The sequence below is a fragment of the Dipodomys merriami genome, unplaced genomic scaffold (genome assembly GCF_024711535.1).
Source record: "Dipodomys merriami isolate MVZ:Mamm:240054 unplaced genomic scaffold, mDipMer1.0.p SCAF_1, whole genome shotgun sequence".
Taxonomy (NCBI): domain Eukaryota; kingdom Metazoa; phylum Chordata; class Mammalia; order Rodentia; family Heteromyidae; genus Dipodomys; species Dipodomys merriami.
In genome coordinates, this window is record NW_027202270.1 from 118,425,710 (window position 1) to 118,445,749 (window position 20,040).

The following is a 20,040-nucleotide window of genomic DNA, read 5'->3' on the forward strand; positions in this document are numbered from 1 at the left end:
AGGGAAAATGATATTTCAATTTGGTGCACATTATTAAGCTACCATGCTTTGATGTCTGGCATATACTGGCTTAATTGGAAGTCCTAATTTGTGTCTAGGAATGTTGATTACCAACTTATTTTTTTAAAGAAGTCACTACTCATTTATTTTGTTCAAGTTTCTGCTTATCCCCATTCACAAAGAAAAGGAAAGTTAGATTTCCCTTGAGGTTATGCTTGATCATAATGAAACAAGCCAGGCAGAAGAAACTGTCTAGAAAACTAAACTTCTGAAGGCACCTGTACTTTCCAATTTCAATGGCGGTACTTTGGAGGAATGGAAAAGACAACCATTAAGGATATGGTGGGTGCGGATATGTTCCCGAGGACATACTCTGTCCTCAGGAAATATCCCCAGGACAGAGTATGTTCCATTGCATTTTCTCCATACTACTTCTCTTAAACAACTTTTAAAAGCCTATTCGTTCTATATATTAAAACAATAATGGCATATATCTATCAACTACCAAGATAAATTATTCCCAAGTCTAATCTAGGGAAAATGTATTTTCCCCTCCTCATAACTCGAAAAAGAGCAGGTGATCAGATTCCCTATTAGTGAAAATAAATACTTTTGTAACTGCACATTATCTCCTAGGTATTGTAAATGGCAGCTTCTGCTAACATTGGTTTCAGTGACGTAATAGATAGCCACAGATACCCACACACATCAATGAAGCATAAATTAGACTATCACTGGATGTCGTTAACACATACAGCACACTTTCTGAAAAAATGTTTTAAATTTTCATTTGATAATTGTGCCAGTTTTGTGTAAACGTGAACAGTAAACTATCTCTTCTGTTATTACATAACAAGCCACATTCACCACTGTAATCTTGCTAATCAAGGCAAAAACTCCACCTACCAAGTTCCTTTATATAGTCTTCTCACAGAACCCAAGTGAAGTTTAAATAATCACTCAGCTAATTATATCCTTCATTGTGTTTGTCTGTATTTTTAGACTGAATTAGATTCAGGTTTTAGAAGTTGGTATGGGGGTTTGTGTGTGCCTTTCAGTATTAAATTGCCTGGAGCTAAAACATCCTGATTAGGACACAGCTGGTAATAAATTTGATACCTAAATAAAACAAATTAGAGAATTACCGTTAATGATTTGAATCGTGTCTAATTTCTATGTTGTAATTATTATGATAATATTTTATAGTAGGACTTAAAATAATTTTATTGGTGATATCCATTTCCTCTAAAAATGAATGGACTTTGTAAGGGCATGTATGCATTTTTTTTTTAACTCATGATGATAAGTTGGCACTCAGAGTAGTCATCATACAATATGACTCAAGCAGGGTCCCAAATTTCAATATCTGTGTGGATGCTGTAAAAATATTTCAACAAAGATCATTGATTATCTAGAATTTGCTAGAGAAGTAAATTCAGATAAAATGAACTCAGTAAATCAAATACCCCTTATGTTTTTTTTACCAAATCTCAAATATTTATGTATAAAACAAAATATTTCCATTATAAATATAATTATTAATGATGCATTCAATTGCCCAAATCCTAAACATGTCTGAATAATAAGATGATAAAGTGGATTAAACTAGAAACATTTGGTAATAATTGGAAGTCTTAACATCTAAGTGTTTTTCAGAAATGGCCTTTACTAGCCTTGTGTTAAGAAGGGAATGTTCCAGAGAATGACTTTAAGCTATAGAAAGTTTTTTTTTTATTTTGTTTTTTGCGTTCATTTTTTCTCTTTTTGTCACTGTTTTTGATTTTGGTACTTTTTGTTTTATATGTAAGTATATCTGATTTGGGGAGTAGAAGGGGAAACAGAAATAAAGGGACAAAGGGTAAACTAATTCAGCCTGGATACTCACTAGACACAATGTTGGAGATAAATTATACAACTTGGGGGAGAGAGGGTAGAGAGTGAAAAATGTAGAAAACTAAGGGAGGAAGTGACACTGTTCAAAAGGAAATGTACACAATACCTGACATATATAACTGGACATCACCTTTACAATAAAAAAGGAAGATTGCCCATTAAAATGTTGACTAATATATTCTATCTAATGTTTTTTTTTAACCAGTTATGTTGCTATAGGTAAGATTTCCTTGTTTTTCTGTCTACAAATAGAGATTCATAAACCTAGATTCCTTATGGTCTTTGTGGTCAAATATAAATGTTACATTATAAAATATATGGATACATTCATAAGATGTTAGATGGCATTTAATAAAACTAATTTCCTATTTTATAAAGTTTCAAATGGCATATCTTTCCCTAACTGCTCTTAATAGCATCCTCTTAGGTTTTCGCCTAATGATATATTTGGACATCTTTATCCCACCTCCCTTCTGATCCTACCTCAGACCTTGGAACAGTCCAGATAATTTCCTGTGATTATTTTCCTGAAGACAAAATGCCAGTGTTGATCTCTCCTACTAAGTTAGTAGAAATGGTTTTGTAACTCAAAATTTAATCTTAAACAAAAGTTTGTATTTCTGAATGTAAAAGCAGCAACAGAACATATGCATTAGCCTTGTGTTTGATAGCACACTTCCTAAGAGAGGGAGGGACAAAGGGGAATTGACTATGATGAAACTACAAGCTGTAGCATTTTTCACCCTCCTTTTTGGAATTTACAATTGTCACCACTCCTGCCATCACTAAGTCTGTAGCAGAAGAGTCCTGAAAGCACCTGTGCAAATGCAACCATAAAGCTGAGGAGTCACCGACTCTCAACTCTGCAAAGCCTGTGCCTGACTTACCAGGTGGTCCTTGGCAGTTCCAAATCCTATGACTTGGCCAAAGATTCAAGCATGGGAATTCCAAGGGTTATGGTATTTCTACATTGCCAGCAAGTTTTGGGTTTTTTTTATTTTTTTATTTTTTAATCTAGGGGTCCTGTTACTTTTCAATTCTGCTAAATCTATTAGCTTTATGGGAGTCTTGCCTGATATAGTGCTGAATGTTCTACTCTCAATGTTCCAAGAACCGAGCAGGGAAATTACTTTCTGCGTTAGCTGTATTCTACCTCTATGCAGCCAGGAAACCATGGCTCATGTTAGGGAAAAATGAGTATTTAATTTACACCATAATGTAGTTCCTAAACTCCCCGAGATGTTCTCAGTTTCCATTTATTTCCCTTTGGATGAATTGACATAGTCTCACTTTTAGAATGAAAAGCAAAGAATATATTCAGGTTAGGCTGTCACAGAAGAGAGACAAAAAACATAATTCCGAATTATCTTCCCTTGAAATAAGCTCTTTGAATTTGCTCTACACAGTATTGTGTACTGCATAATACAAGTGTTTTATGTTTCATTTTAATATATGGAACTTGACAATTCATACTGACATTTTGCATTAACATTGCAGTTAACTATTTGATAATACCACACTCCTGGAATAAATAGTATTTTGGTAGCTTGCATTTCCCCTGTAGCAATAATACAAGAAGAATTTTCCCTCTTTGTCATTTATTATATTTCCAAACCTTTCAGTAAATACCCAAATTCATGATTTGATAAGGGTCTACATTTGTTGAACAAGTGCTGCTATAAAGAATCATTTTTCTCTTTGACATACAAAATGTATTGGGGGCATATTTATGAATTAAATATTTAAGTATGCAATGAAGTCAGTTGCAGATTGCTCTAAGCTCTAAGTTTTCCTGCTTCTTTTCTTGATCAGAAGTTTGCTTTTGATGCACACATTAAACATTTGAATTGTACATCCAGGCTATCATTTTTTAATGATTTATTTAAACAAAAAAGTCCATCTTGATATCATGAATTATACTATTCACATTAAATTTATTTTTTCCATCATCATTTTAGAAATTTGTACTTGTTAATATGAAAAATAGAATGAAAAGCAGCAAGACTGTATTTAATAACTCACTTCCTAAAAATAGTTATTTTATAAGCTATAGAATTTCTTTGAGATTATACAGATATCCATAAAACCCCAACCATAGACCAAATATGTTGAATTGAATCCCTTTTGTATAACCACTTATTTTCATTCTATGACTTGATTTGTTTTCATATGTGGACATATGTTCATCAAAATAAAAATAGCATGTTAGCTACTTGGAAAGTAGAGATCAGGAAGATCATGGTTTAGGACAAGCTCAGTCAAAAAGACTCAGTCTCAGCAAAGAAGTCAGGGATGGTTGTTCATACATGTAATCAAACTTAGGTGGGAATAATGATAAATAAGAGGATAGTAGCCTGAATCCAGCTCTATGTAAAAAAACAAGAGATACAGTATAAAAATTCATCTAAAGAAGAAAAGCTGTGGTCTGTGGCTTTGATGGGAGAGCACTTGGCCAGCAAGCATGAGGCCCTGATAACAAACCCCAGTAACTCAAAAAACTAAAACAAAGTGAGATGTAAGTTTAAGAGGAATATAGAAGTTGTCTTCAGACTAATAATACCAAATATTTAAGTTGCAGTATTAAATCAAATACTTAGGTAGCTCTTTAAAAAGTCTCTCTTGCTATGCCTCATAATGCTAGTAAAAGAGGAATAACAACAAAGTAAAATTACTGAAATTCTTTTTTTTAAGTTTAATAGTAAAGATAATATGCAGAGGTGACAGTTACATGAATCAGGTAAGGAGTACATTTCCTTTTGAACAATGTCACATCCTCCTTAATTCTCTCCCAGTTTTTGTCTTCGGGACTTCTCTCCCGGCAGAGTTCATTTCCAGCATAGTGTCTAGTGGGTTTCACTGCTGAATTTTTGCTTGGAACAATTATATTCTTTCTGTGTAGGATGTCTTCCCTTTTTTTAGGGGCTGGGGAGATATTATTTGTCTATTTTAATTCCACCCTAAACCCTGCAATCCTTACTAGCCCCCAAATGTGTGACTAAAAATGATCTGCCCTCAAACATGGCGATTGCTGAATTCTCTCCTGGCCAGCTGTTGTTCAGTTAAGATAGCCCTTACCTCCTCTGGGGCAACCCTGCTTCCTACTTGACAAGTTGGCACCCCTTTCCCTAGTCACAGGGTTTGTTTGCAACCAAGGCTCTGGACTTTTGTAGTGACTGCTTTTTCTCTGCTGGTCGCTAGGGGGCGAGGTGAAGGGTGGCAGGTTGAAAGTCCAAACTTTAGAGGAAGAATGAAAACGATCTATCTGCTGAAGTTTAAGCTCGCTTCCTCTCAGCCCTAACAAAGTTTAAATTTGGTTAGCCTAGATGATGTTTGCGTAGTTGGAAATGACGTGTCTATTTATTTGTGTGTGATATATTTACAAATGCATTGTATTCTTAATGTTAATGATCAATAATAAATATATGAGATATTAATAAAGTACCGATATTGTCATTAATTGTAAAATAATGAATAGAATGCCTTATTGTATAATTCCAATTGATTAATAGTAATGTTTATATTAGTATGATAAACATGTTATATATTGAAGCTTTATATCTAGATTTATATGTAAGGATTTATATAGAGATATTAAGCTATACAAATATATGTCTATAATTTATAGACATATATAAATAATAGAAAAATAAACACAAATGAATATGTGTTTGTAAATAAACAGATCTAGGTAGATGAACATATCATTTTATTCTTTTGATTTGATTTGATTTGATTCTTTGATCATTATGGCCATTGTGTGACAATGTGCAAAAAACATGATAGCAGAATACATTGGCAAATACCATTCTGACCACTCTTCTACACAATAGAAATCCATTCTTCCCCCTACAGAATATGTCTACAACTGTCAAGTGTGTCATCTCATTTTAGATATATCTGTATATATTCTTAATATGTATTTTTACTCACAAAATAAGACGCTGAATTGCTTCTTATTTAAAACCGTTTTCCAATATAGGCACAGAATATTCCCCTTATTATAGGACAATTTCCAATTTATTTATCTTATTATTTATCACGAGTGTATAGAATATCACATTATGAGATTGTTAAGGTTAATTTAGGTATTTCACAATCATAGGCATTTGTAGGCTACCTTTCAAATTTCACTCTTACAAACTATGGCACAATTACATGTGTATGTGTGTGTGTGTGTGTGTGTGTGTGTGTGCGCGCGTGTGCATGCTTGTGCACGTGTATGTTTTTCTACAGTATTATGCATTTAAAAGTAGCTATTAATGATATGAATTGTTGTCCTTTAGGCTAAGCACATGTGAACTTAAATTTTGCAGGGTGTGTGAATGCTAGTTTATACAAACTCTCTGTGCCTTGAAATTCTATATTTCATTGATTTCACTTTATACTAACCTAGCTACTACTAAGAGTAATCTGCTTCTTGCACACTTTATATCATTTTTTGCAAACTAATTATTGATACAGAATGACCTTTTTTCTCTTATCCTGCTGTATTTTCTTGAAGTTTAGGAGGCTTCATCATGTTGCAGAATAATGTTTAGTCTTATATGTGTTATCAATATATACTTCTCATAACTCCTATTAATTTGTAAAAGAGTTATTCTCTTATGGGGTAGAGAGTCATACATTTTAATTTAGTGAGTTAATAATATTCATTTTAACTCTTATTTACAGCAATCTTTTCTATACAAACATCATAAAATATTTTTAAAGATATTTATGAACATTTGTTAGTGGAATGATGTCTGTCTGTCTCATTAATTTCAAATTAGTTTCATCAAGAAATTTAGAGTAGCATTATTTTTCCTATTTTGCTTCAGAGCAATGGAAACATTAAGAGTTTAAAAGACTCAGTAAAGTTCAGGCATATGGGACGTAACAATATTGAATTTTAACAATTATTTTAAAAGAAGAATTCAGGGCATGGCTCATGGACAAAGGTCTTACCTAGCAAGTATAAGCTCCTGATTTCAAAGCCCAGTACTCCCTCCTAAACAATAGCCAAAACCTGATGCATCATATATTGTAAATATTAACTTATTTATAGTACTTAATAAAAATGCATCCATTATTGCAAGTAGGGGCCACCTAGTAGCCTAGAAAAAAATCACTAATTGTAGTTGCTAGCATTCATTCCAAGTTTATTTCACATATAAAGGTATTATCTGTAAATCCTGCTTTGCTATGATAATTCATACCTCAATCTTATTTAGTTAAATGAGTTTCTTAACCACCCTGACAGGTTACATAATGCTTTTAGTAAATCACTACAGACCACTTCTATCCCTAAACTGAACTGAGGGAGAACAATCAAAATAATACATATTGAAGATACTTCACAATTGTTATTTTAAAAAAAGACAGTTGGGGCTGGGAAGGTGGCTCAGTAGAGTGCTTACCTCATATGCATGAAGCCCTGGGTTCGATTCCTTATCACCACATAAACAGAAAAAGATGGAAGTGGCGCTGTGTCTCAAGTGAGCTGAAGAGCTGAGGGACAGTGCCCAGGTCCAGAGTTCAAGCCCCACAAAGGACTAAAAAAAAAAAAAAAGATAGTTAAGCTCTGCACTGGTGGCTCACACATGTAATCCTAGGAACTCCTCAGGAGGCTGAGATCTGAGGATCACAGTTCAAAGCCAACTTGGGCAGGAATTACCCTTAGAGTCTTATTTCTTATTTCTAGAAAATCAGAAGTAGTGCTGTGGCTTAAGTGGTAGAGCGCTAGCCTTGAACTGCAGAGCTGAGGGACAGCGCCCAGGCCCAGAGTCAGTTATTTGTTCAAATCTGAAGAAGGGCAATCATGAGATTCACTAGTTTATTTCTGCATAAAAATTAGTTGCCATGGAAGCATGTTATGACCATATATGTGTGTGTGTGTGTGTGTGTGTGTGTGTGTAAATATATATGTATGTATAAATATATATATATATATATATATCATTCTTGATGGAACTGTAGGTGAGAGTTACTTTGAAAACTTGAACCTTAGGCTTTCTTTAAAGTCATGCACATTTTCAACAGGCTAATATGGCAGTTTGAAATGAAATTGCATATTTTTTTCTTTTGATTTTACATGATTTTGTCAAAATAAAAATAATAAACAGAAAATATAAATGACATAAATCTCATCATTATAGCTCAGAGGCATGTACTAAGAAGAGATAATGAAACCTTAATGGTGAGCGATTTACAAGTCTTGCATGGGATATATTACTTGTATTATGAAATGCAACTAGCTTTCCTCTTCTGTTACAGTTAGCAGTTTTTAAATATAGCTCTTCTATTCTTCTACATATAGTTTTTGTACTGTTGGAAATTTTACCCTTTGGTTTATGAGCAAGTTTCCAACTGAGAAGCAGAATAATTTCTTTGTTTCTTCAAGAAAATCACTTTTCGTGTAAATAGTAAAGTAAGATTGTTGTGTATTGGAAAACAAAAGTAATATGAGTAAACTTTACATTTAATTGAAAATAACACTGAACGCAAACTTTAGTTTTCACGCTCACAATTAAATAAACCCAATTTTGTAAAAATCTCTATTCTTGGGATAGACATGGATTAAAAATAAGCAAACTTGAAGAACCACATATGGTAACATTTGACAAGTATATTTGAGAGCAAGTATATTTGGAAGTTTCAGTTTGGACAGTTTATCAAAAATGTGATGATTGATAGAAACATCTAAGTGCTCATTCATTTTCTTTTTAAAATCAAACCAGCAAACAACCAACACACACTAGTTTGCTGAGATCATAAATCATCGCAGTTTTTTCAAGGGCAATAGCAAGTTTTCACACTTTGAAATTATGTAATCAATCCTTTGCTGTAATCACTTATGTGGATGTCTCTGGGAGAAGATAGTGTCATGTGGTTTAGAGATACATTAGAAGGTTTTGGTGAACACTAAAAGCTTCTTATTTTGGTCCCAAATGCCCAAGGGCAAGTTGCTGTGTATAACCCCTGCACCTTTGTTTTTCCTATGTGGAGACCACAAGTCTAAGTTCATAGATGCATGGCATCTGTGAAATTCACGTTTAGGGAGGCAAACATGACAAACTCCATCCTTGTATTATCAGTATTGCACTATTTGTTTAGAAGTTGTGGCTTCTCTCTGTTGAGGAAAAAAGATCTCTAGATTCTGGTCTTTGTGCTAATCTGACAGAGGCTTCCTGATAAGAAGTAACAAGTTTTGCATTGACTCTCACTTGTGGCGCAAACTGACTACAAAAATCCACAGAGGAGCTCACTGGATGTTCCTGTAGATTTTCTCTATCTACAATTTGAAACCGTTGGTTGACACATATCATGGATAAGAAAATCCACAGTGCCTAAGATCCTAATTCTAGACCTGAAATGAATAAACAATATAACCTGAATCAGAATTTTCACCTTAACATGCTGGTTCCATACCATGAGTGAAGGCAATAATGGAGAAGAAATGGAAAGAAATCTGGAAGGGTCAGGTTTTTCTAGGCAGTTATTGATCTTTTGTATAAAATTCTAGAAATTAGGTCACAGAGGATGGGGAATTGGATCTGTGCAATTGAATTAAACCCCAGAAACAGAACTTCACTTATCTGGAAACTTTATTGACAGAGTACTATTGTTTAGAAGAGCAGTGTCTTAATAATAGTGCTAGTGCAATTGATTATCCAAGTAGAAGTGAAAAAAAAATCTTTACCACATACCAGACATAAAAAACATCAGTTCCATGTGATCAAAAGATTTTAGACTGGAAAGCCAAATGAATTTTATATTCAAATATTCATGGTAAAGTTGAAAGTTTTAGAACAGATACAACCAATCAAACTCGATGAAAAGAAAGATTGATTTAATTACATTGAAATTGAATAATTCTTATCAAAATAAATTGAAGAATCCTATTCACAGCACAAGGTTATATTCTAGTTAGAGTTGCATGCTCTAACTACACAGCTTTGTATAGATCTGGCTATGCACTTTTGTATGATTTTTGCATAGTTAGAACATTCAAATTTGTGCAATGTATGCATGATGGAGTTATGAATAAAATGTACGCACGATGTATCTATGTACACATGCACATGCATAATTATAGAACAATTATAAAATAACAAAGACAGCATTTCAAAGCATTCTATTTTTTGGAAAAAGATAGGTGTAACACGAGTCTAGGTTGAGTACTAAAACATTACTAATTTTTAATCACCAAGTTTAGTGTTTAGACTAAATATTGTATATTAATATTATTTTGAACACTTTAATATATAATATATCATATATGATATATAATATATAATACATATGTACCTACATTTGTATAGCATTTTATTACTTTATTGAAATTTAAGATACACATGCTGAAATGTACAGATTTGAGTGGAATTCAAAGTATGTTGGCAATCATATAGATCTTGGTAATACACAATATTAATATATGCATATTTCTCTCATGACAGAACATTTATTATACTCCTTCCCAGTCCATCATCGGCTCTCTCAGCAACCACTGTTCTCATTTTGTCCCTGTAGATTAGTCATGGATTTCTAGAAATTCATATAAATGGTATCATATGTACTTGTTCCTCTCCTGGCTTCTTCAACTCAATGTAATATGTTTGAGGTTTATACAACAATAGTTTGTTAACTTTTCTTTCTGGGTGGTGTCCCATTGTATAAAATCCAAGCTCTGTTTATCCATTCTCTTGTTAATGGAGAGTTTGTTTCCAATTCGAGGCTAAAATATTTTGGATTGTTTCCAGTTTAGGGCTAGTATAAAAAACTACTATAAACATATTTGACTTTATAAGAGTTGATCGGCTCCAACATCTAAAATAGTTACATATATATATATATATATATATATATATATATATATATATATATAATACATGCCTTAACCATCAGGTATGAGAGAAATTACATATGACTTCAAGTGTAGAGGAATTAACAAGTCAAAGCATGGATTTTCCATTTACTTCTCTGTAGTTTGAGGAAGAAAGGCTTGAATATGAGTTTTTTTTCAAAAGGTTAACTTCTATTGCCAACATTTGAGTGAACAGGCAAAAGAGAAAATGGGGTGTATGTGAACAGATTTCAAAGCAGAAGTCAATGGAGGAGTTAATCATCATACTGAGACACATACACCTATTTGGTTGATCACTGTGTATGTACATATTAACCATATCATTCAGCAATACCTCTTCTTATGGTAACACATACTATCATTATGGAAGAAACTGTAAGGAAAAAATTATATAGAAAAGGTAGAGAATATTCAGGGTTTGAACCTGGCACAATCTCTTAGATTTTTAGGAGACTAAATTCCATTGGAAACTTACTAGTTTAAAAGCAAAGACTAGCCAATATTTTGAAAAACATATGTTGTGAAAACCAGGAGTGTGTTCTCTATAAGCAAGCATGGTCAGTGATTCAATGAGTCTTTCTTTACTGTTGGCTACTTCCATGAGCTTGCAACTTTTACTAAATTGTGGAGAATATATCTCCATGGCTTGGATTTGGTGGGGTTTTTTTAAGCATAATAGAGCAAACAAAATCGTAGAGTCCATCCTGTGTCTAAGCCTGAATATGACTGTATGCTTCTGCATTCACTTGGGTGGGGGTGGTTTTTGACAATGAGAACATATGTCAGTTGTCAGCTTGTCCCAGGATAACAATGAGGCAGAGTTTCCAGGGCCCAAACTCACATGATTATCACTGTGTGGGTCTCTGTGTGCTCTTCTCTTCTTAAAAGAACACCAGTTATTGGATTTAGAACCATGATTTCATCTCCAGATCATTAATTGGGGTTCATTTTGCTATGCAAAGTTCATATTTCCAAATAAGGTCACAGTCTGTGTGGAAACAGTATTATTTGGAGATTAGTAGTATTTGGACATAGATTTTTCAACCTACTACAATGTGTTAATGACTTCACTTTTTTGTGAAAATACTGTTCAGAGGGGTTACAATTACATGGGCAAGATAATGAGTACATTTCTTATCAAGCATTGTAGCCTCCTCCTCTGTTTCCCCTTCCCATCCCTTCCCATCCTTCCCCCATCCCCCCAACCCTTCCCCCCCATGACTTCACTTTCTGTTCACTCCAATATACTTTATTGAAAAATGGAGACATATTTATTCACATTTTAATGTCATGTCTATGGAAAGACCTCAATGCAATAAGCAATGCTGAGAAAATGCTTGTAGGTATAATGTTTAAAAACATGACAACAATGTTTACCATCGTCATAGTTTAGTTTCTACTAATTGTGATTCTTTGTTTGCTCTAGATTGGCATATTCAAACATACCATCTTAAATGACTTGGGTGGTATCTTCTGCCTTCATGTTCTGAAGTCGTTACTTTTTTCCACACTCTTTCTCATCTTTTGCTTCACATATTAAAAACTCTCATTAAAGTCAGATATGTTCTTTGATATGAAAGGAAAAGTAAATTGAAATAATTATCTAAAATTTTTAATAACACTTGGTTCTTTTATCATAATCATCAGTCCACATAAGAATGAAACAACCATGATGGTGTCTCTTTCATTAAACTTCTTTCTCCCAAAACATCTTGCATGGTGTACTCCGCTGATTTATTTCCTGCTTCTTTTGAAAAGTTCTGTTTCATTTTAGAAAATATAATAGTGAGTTTTCTATAACATGGTATTCTGTTGTTAGTTCATTTTTCTTTCTGGAAAATACTGTAATAGACTTTTTAAAAGAGCTATTCAACCTATTGCATCTTACTATGAAAATCAATAGTCACAGGCAGATTGAAATTTTAAGGCGGAAATGAACACTTTTCTACTTCTCTAGATCTCTGGTATATTTCAGAAACAAGCTTCAAATAAGGTTTAAAAAATCCACCTAAGTTTTGTGATGAAACATTTTAGACCTCCTCAAGTGAAGTAAATTGAGTAATAATCAAGTAACATCTTTAAAATAAATTATATACCTTATTACAAAATATGGTTTACTTCTCATCTTTGACAATATGTAAGATTTCATATAGCAGGATGACAGTGGCTAGAAATTGTTACCTTAGCTACTCAGAAGCCCAAGAACTAAGGATGTTAGTTTGAAACCATCCCAGGCAGGAAAGTCCACAAGACTCATCATTTATCAATCTCCCAAAAAGAGTCTGAAGTAGAAATATGGTTCAAACATAAACCTTGAGAAAAAAATGCTTATGGGCAGTACCCAGACCCCGAGTTCAAGTACTAGTATCAGGATAAAATTAGACAACACAAAACAAAAAAAGATTTTGTGTATATTACTATTATATGTTTATATATTGCACATACTATAAAATACATTATATGTATATATTGTATATTATATATATATAGGTTTTGGCTCCATAAGAAAAATTGAATACAATTTAAAGAATTTTTAGTCCTTAAATTTTAGTCCTTAAATTTATATTGAAATACCTAAAAACTTTCAATTCTTGAAAACCTTCATAAAATGACTATATGTGCTTCTAATTTATGTTACCTATTAATGTGCATGATTCCATATCATTAATATTTCCACAAAACAAAATAATTAAATATAATCTAGGTCCTAACTACCTATTTCAGAATTTATTATTGTAGTCTATAGGTTGGAATTTGTAAGATTAAATGCATAGGTTAATTAATAATCTACTTTTTTTCAAGATTATGTTTTTTCAAGATTATGAATTTTCTTTCAAAATTATAGTATCACAAGACATTGCAAAAATAGTGCACTGAGTTCTATTCATCATGATACCATTTTTACATACAATGTCAAAGCCAGGACACTGAATTGTGTAAAATTTTATTGTCTATATAGATCAGACCTTATTTTGATTTTATTGGAATTCCTTTTGTTTATATTTATTTATTGATGCATTCATTCATGTGTTCATTTGTTCCAGTCCCAGGATTTTAATTCTGGGCTTTGCACTCTCCGTTGACTTTTTCCACTCATGGCTGGTACCCTACCACTGAACCACATCTCCACTTTCATAGTTTCTGCTTAGTTAGAGACAAGCCACAATTTTGTCTGTCTAGACTGGCTCCAAACCAAGATCCTTAGAGCTCAGCCTCTTGAGTAGCTAGGATTACAGATGTGAGCTTCCAGCAGCTGTTACTGTTTTAGTTTTTAATCTGACATATATCTATGAAAATTTTATAACATGTATGGGCTGTGAAACAATGGCTTCAGGATATGGAATTCTGCCGTCCTCATGAGCAGCTTCTATTGACCTTATTCACTCCAGTCACAAAGCTATGCGTCATCACTATTTTACTTTACAACTTTGATATAAATAAAATTGTTGAGCATGTGATCTTTGACATCTTAACTCAGTTGACACTCCTAGAGATCAGACTGCATTGCTATGTAGATAAATGGTCATTCCATATATTGGTAGGTACTTATCCCATTGTATGGACATACCAGAATTTGTTCAACCATTCATCCTCCTTGGTGAACATTTAGCTCCTTTACTGTTTTGGCAATTTCAGATTATTATTTACACAAAAATTTGCAGAAAAAAATAGTTTGTTAATGTTAATACCCTCTTCATGACTCCCAAACACCACAGAACTAGGAACCAGAAACTTAACTTGGATGGCATGAATGTGTTATAAGGTGAGAAAATGGAGAAGCCACATTTTGAGTCTCTATTAAAAGTGCAGCAACTGCATGGTGGACCCCTGTCTCAAAGACCAAGAGCCAGCAAGTACAGTTAACACTGTTAGGAAACTGAGCAGAGAGGAAGGAAAGAACAAAAGCAGTGCCAACAAACCAATTCAGCTCCAATGGAGAGCTGAATTGGACCATGGTGACAGGAAAAGAGCCAGGAGACTGCAGACAAGAGAGGAACAGAGACAGATGGCATGGTGTAATGCTTCTGAGCTGGTCTGGGCCTAAACAGGGTCAGGTCAGGGGGTCAGAGTCACAGGAAACTGCCATTCCCAGGCACTGGACTGAGTTATTAAACTTATCAGTCAAGGACTTGCCCCTCCCTCCAGGGATTCAGGCACACACATTACCTGGGAGGCAGGACTTCACCTTTCCCCACCATGAAGGCAAGATGCCAGACTCTACCATGCACCATGTGGCCAAGATGACAAGGACCAGACCGAGTCTCCCTACTTCATTTGTATATTTCCTGTGGGTGTTTGTCCATGTATCTGCATATCACCTCTGGGAGCACAATAAGCAAATAAAGATAATTTTGGAAATCTAAACATTCTTAAAAGTATTTTGGCAACTTATTGTTATATACAACAGGCTTTCAGGGGAATGTAGTATATTTGCTAGTTGTAGCATTATTTTTCTTTTTGGGGGGGTCCAGTTGTGGGGCCTGAACTCTGGGCCTGTGCGCTGTCCCTCAGCTCTTCAGCTCAAGGCTAGCGCTCTACCACTTGAGCCACAGCACCACTTCTGGCTTTTTTTCTTTTTGCTTATGTGGTACTGAGGAATCAAACCCAGGGCCTCAGGCATGCAAGGCAAGCGCTCTACCACTGAGCCACCTTCCCAGCCTTGTAGCATTATTTTTATATGTATGTATGTATGTATATATGTATGTATGTATGCATGCATGTATGCATGTATGTATGATGTGTTGGCCAGTTACTTTTTAGCTGCCTAGTTTAATGCATTAAAATATTTTAAACATTTTTCTTTTCAAAAGACAACATGAGTTTCTCTGACAAATTATTTGAAGATAGTGTGCTAGCCAACTAATTATAACACACCCAAGCACTGTTGAGTTTAGGCAATGTTTTTAAGCAGAGATGTTTTCGAGGGTTCAACGAGAAATATAAAACTGTGCCTTTGAAGGAAATACAGCAGGATTTGCCTGGACTTCTACTTGCCTGAGTAAATTTGCTTTACCTAAAAACTTCAGATCCCATGAAGAAGCGTAGCATGTAAAGGAGGGCAAGGGAAAGATAACACCACGAAGGTTATTACAGGAAAGATTTAGAACATGGTTGATTACTGCATGTCCTAATTACAGAAGCAGGACACCTGAAGAGCAATCAATGGATTCAGAATAATGAATGAAATCATTGTGCTTATATTAACAGTAAGGATTAAATGAGAACAACATTCCTTGATTTTGTATGCAATCATTTATTGTTTCTAAGTTAAAAAAATCTGTGATATAAAAATAACACATAATTATATTGTTGATAGTTAATGGCAATTATCTGAATGTCATTTGTGGTGATGTTTTCTTCTCCAATTTTGTGTTATTTTAGAAAGAATAAAGGTCTTACAGACCTTCTAAATCATAACAATGGAAAACATTGTATTTATAAAAGAAAGGAAGATGTTGATCATATTGAGATTGTTCCTGAACCTAGAATAATGTGGTACAATAGAATCCTTAGGACCTGGCAAGTTATTTACTTTTTTCCTGGGCCTTATTTTTCTCAGCTATAAAGTGGGACAATAATTGTACTCTTCTCTTAGAGTTGTTGTATGGATTATAGCGTGTATAAATTATTTAGGAGAGGCTGGCATAAAGAGGCACCAATAAATTGCTACATCATATCTCAAACCATATTAATGCAGGAGATTTATTTGTCAAAATAAATTATGGGTTTATGGCTATTATGGATCATGACTATTTTTTCCATATCAGTTTAATCAAGAGGTTTATAGCAATGTTTGCAATTGATTGCATCAAAGTACTTTTTATGGAAAGTGTATTTGTAGATTGAAAAAGTAATTTAACAAGAGAGCAGAGAAAAAATTCAGAACTAGTCCTATGCAACTTTATACTAAACAAGTACAAATACAATCTTGTACTCTGTCCATATACTGGATTAATCAGAGTAAGGTGACCGGAGCTGGGGAAGGGAAGTTCTGACAACCAGTCCTAGATGGCCAGTTGACATGAAGATACTGTGAGGTTTTGCTCAGTGACTTATCCATATTGTGTCTCAATGTCTTTAAATACACCACCAAAGCAAAATGAATCAAGCCAGCAAAAGGAATCAGGGTAAAGATTAAGATCTAGATCTTCCATTTGGAGGACGGCAGACTAAACATTTAAAAATGAATTGATACTCAGGATAATAAAATTTAGACCTATGTTTTTTTTTGTAGTGTCCTAGTTTTGGATAATTCAGGTTTTGGAGGGGGAATCAATGCCTTGCATATATTAGGGAGTTACTCTACCGCTTGAATTATGCCACCACGCTCCCACAGTTTGTCTACTACCTTTGTTCAGGCTGTACTGTACTTGTGCTCTATCTGCTTCTACCACCTTAGTAGCTGGGACTACGAGAGTGGCCCAACAATCTGGCTTAGTTTTGGTATAAAATATTTCCCAAAGGGTAATGGTTAAAGTCCATGAGTTCAAAGGTTTGGTGCTCAGTGTTACAACAACAACAACAACAGAAAAGAAGACAAGGAGATGGCTCAATGCCAGGATAAGATTACTGGGGAGAAAAGCCCATTGAGGATGAAGGGGTGGGGGAGGGCTCCAACAAAGAACTAGAGCCCCACAGCTGTTAAGCAAAACTCTCAGGCAGGAGCCTGAGGATGGATTTACTCTGGCTAAGCAGACCAAACACCCACGAAGGTGCTATTGGGAAGTGGTGAAACCTTGAAGAGATGTGGCTTTGTGGAGTTGCACACAGCTGTAGGGAACTGTGGGATTGTTTGTCTTCCTTTTGCTTTCCTTGCTCTCTGGCTTGTGATGTAGACAATCTTTCCTGCTGCTACCAGAAGCGCAAAGAGAAGTGTGCCACTCAAAAACTAGAGCAAGAATCTCAAGACCAATGATTTGAAAATCTTTTCCTTTTCATAGCTGATTGATTCAGGTCCCTTGTTACAGTTATAGAGTACTGTTGTCAGGGCATTATTTTTTAAGCTTCTGAATACATTATCCAGATTCAGGAAAAAAAGTATTACAAACTAAAACAATGCAAATGTAAGTAATCAATGAAAACAATCACCATAACTATGGCCCTGAAAAATATTGCGAGGCATTTTGACATCTAGCATGCTAAGCTTTCGGGTTGAGTTCCTATCAATGGATGACCTAACCATCATTGATGGAGCCATCAAGCTTATTGTCAATCTCTTTTACCAATGTAGAAATTAAAAATAGTATATTGATACTTTAGAGGGAAAGATGACTTTTAAAATTACCCCAAACCAATAGTATTACATTATTATAAAAACAACCAAATATTTTTAAAATCACTTCAAATCAGTTCAAGGTGACATAAACAATATTACAAGTATGCAGCATGATAATTAAAAGGATAATTATCACCTAGGGAAAACAAGAAATAGTTGTTATCATATACTCACTAAACTTAAAAATCTTCTATACTAACATTTTGATAAGTGTTATAATTCATTTTGTAATATTTCTGTTTATTTCTCATAAAACGGAAAGGAATTTTGACAGGGATGGAAATTAACTTCCACCATAGTTCTGCATGAATATTGATGGCAATAAACACCCTTATTTTTGGTTAAAATACATATGAAATACACATCTGTTCATCAAGTGATGTCTGGTTAAAGAAAAGAATCAGAGACAGAGTTAGAATAGTAGCTAGGGAAAACAATATTGTAGGTATGATGAAGACATATGAATTCATATCATGCATAATTGTGAAATGAAACAGGTCAGGAACCATCCAGACACACTCATCCTGTAGTGGGGTAAGGGAGGAACGTATTTCATCTTCATTGTTAAAACACAGTTGCTTTGTTTCTGCAAAGTTAAAAAAAATCCATGATGGAATGTAATCAACCAAAACATTTATATTAGATACCAGAAGTATTTTGTGATATCAAATCCAGATTCATGGCTTTACTCTAGAGTTGCCCATATTTTTCTAATCATTGCACTGAACTTCCTAGGCTAAACTTGACATTTGAAGGTATAAACGATTCATAAAAACACAGGCTCCCTTACAAGTTTTCCATTTTAAGTCATACTTTTTTAGGTGCAGGTAAGATGTTACTTTAACCAGATGACACACAAGTCACATGTGCTGCTCTATTCAAACACTCAACTTACACACCTTTTATCACTCTATAAAAGATATCTTAAAATGTGAAGGGTTTGGAGTTACTTTAGTTCTCCAGATTCAAGTATTGCTATAATGGAATTTGAGATAGAAGTAGAACTCATACCGGAAAGTGCAAAAACAAAATAAAAGGAGGAGAAAGATGAGGAGGAGAAGATAAGGGGGAGAAAGTGGAGAAGGATCAGGAAGAGGAGGAAGAAGGAGAGGAGAAGGAGGAGGAGAGGGGGGATTCTATATCAAAAGTTAAAAGAAAAATAGTGTTATTTTTCCAAGAATTGAGCTTTTTATTTCCTAATGTTTTGCCTGATGTGTCTTCAAGTTACCTGACAGAATCACAAACTTTCTGAACTCTCTGTCTCTGTCTCTGTCTCTGTCTGTCGCTGTCTCTGTCTCTGTCTCTGTCTCTGTCTCTGTCTCTGTCTCTGTCTCTGTCTCTGTCTCTGTCTCTCTCTCTCTCTCTCTCTCTCTCTCTCTCTCTCTCTTGCATTGAAATATGTCCACATGTCTGCACTAGATTTCATCGATTGTGTGTTTTAGTCTTCACATCTGTATTTCTGGTCTGCAGAGTATCTCTACCAGTAAAGGATGTTACCATGTTACCATTCTTTCTAATTTGCCTCCTATCATGAAAGAGTTAAAAATGTCCAGCATCCTTAGGGCTGTTACTCATCTACTTAGCAATTTTTAAATAGCATATTTATGTAATTATACATTTAGTTTGGTGGTATCTAGACAATATCACCAATTTCTACTAAAATATGATACTTTCTCAAATATTAAGCATGAAGTCTTAGCTTGAATGAACTTTCGGAAACCTATGTCTGCCATTTAGTTACAATGACAACTACTGAAGGAAAATTCTGTAACTAATAAAACCATGGCATACTTTTTTAATTACTCTTATTTGGCCACAGCTAGAATTGAAAACTGTGAATTGTGATACGACTTGAAATACTAATAACAAAATTCCAAAATGTCATATGCTTTGCCATCCAAAACTATATGCTACCCACATGAAACTTATGAAATTGTGTTCATACTAGTGAATCAAACTTTATGTGATCTAATACCGTTTGCCAATCTGATGAGAACTAAAAATAGAATAGAACTAGTAATTATTCCTG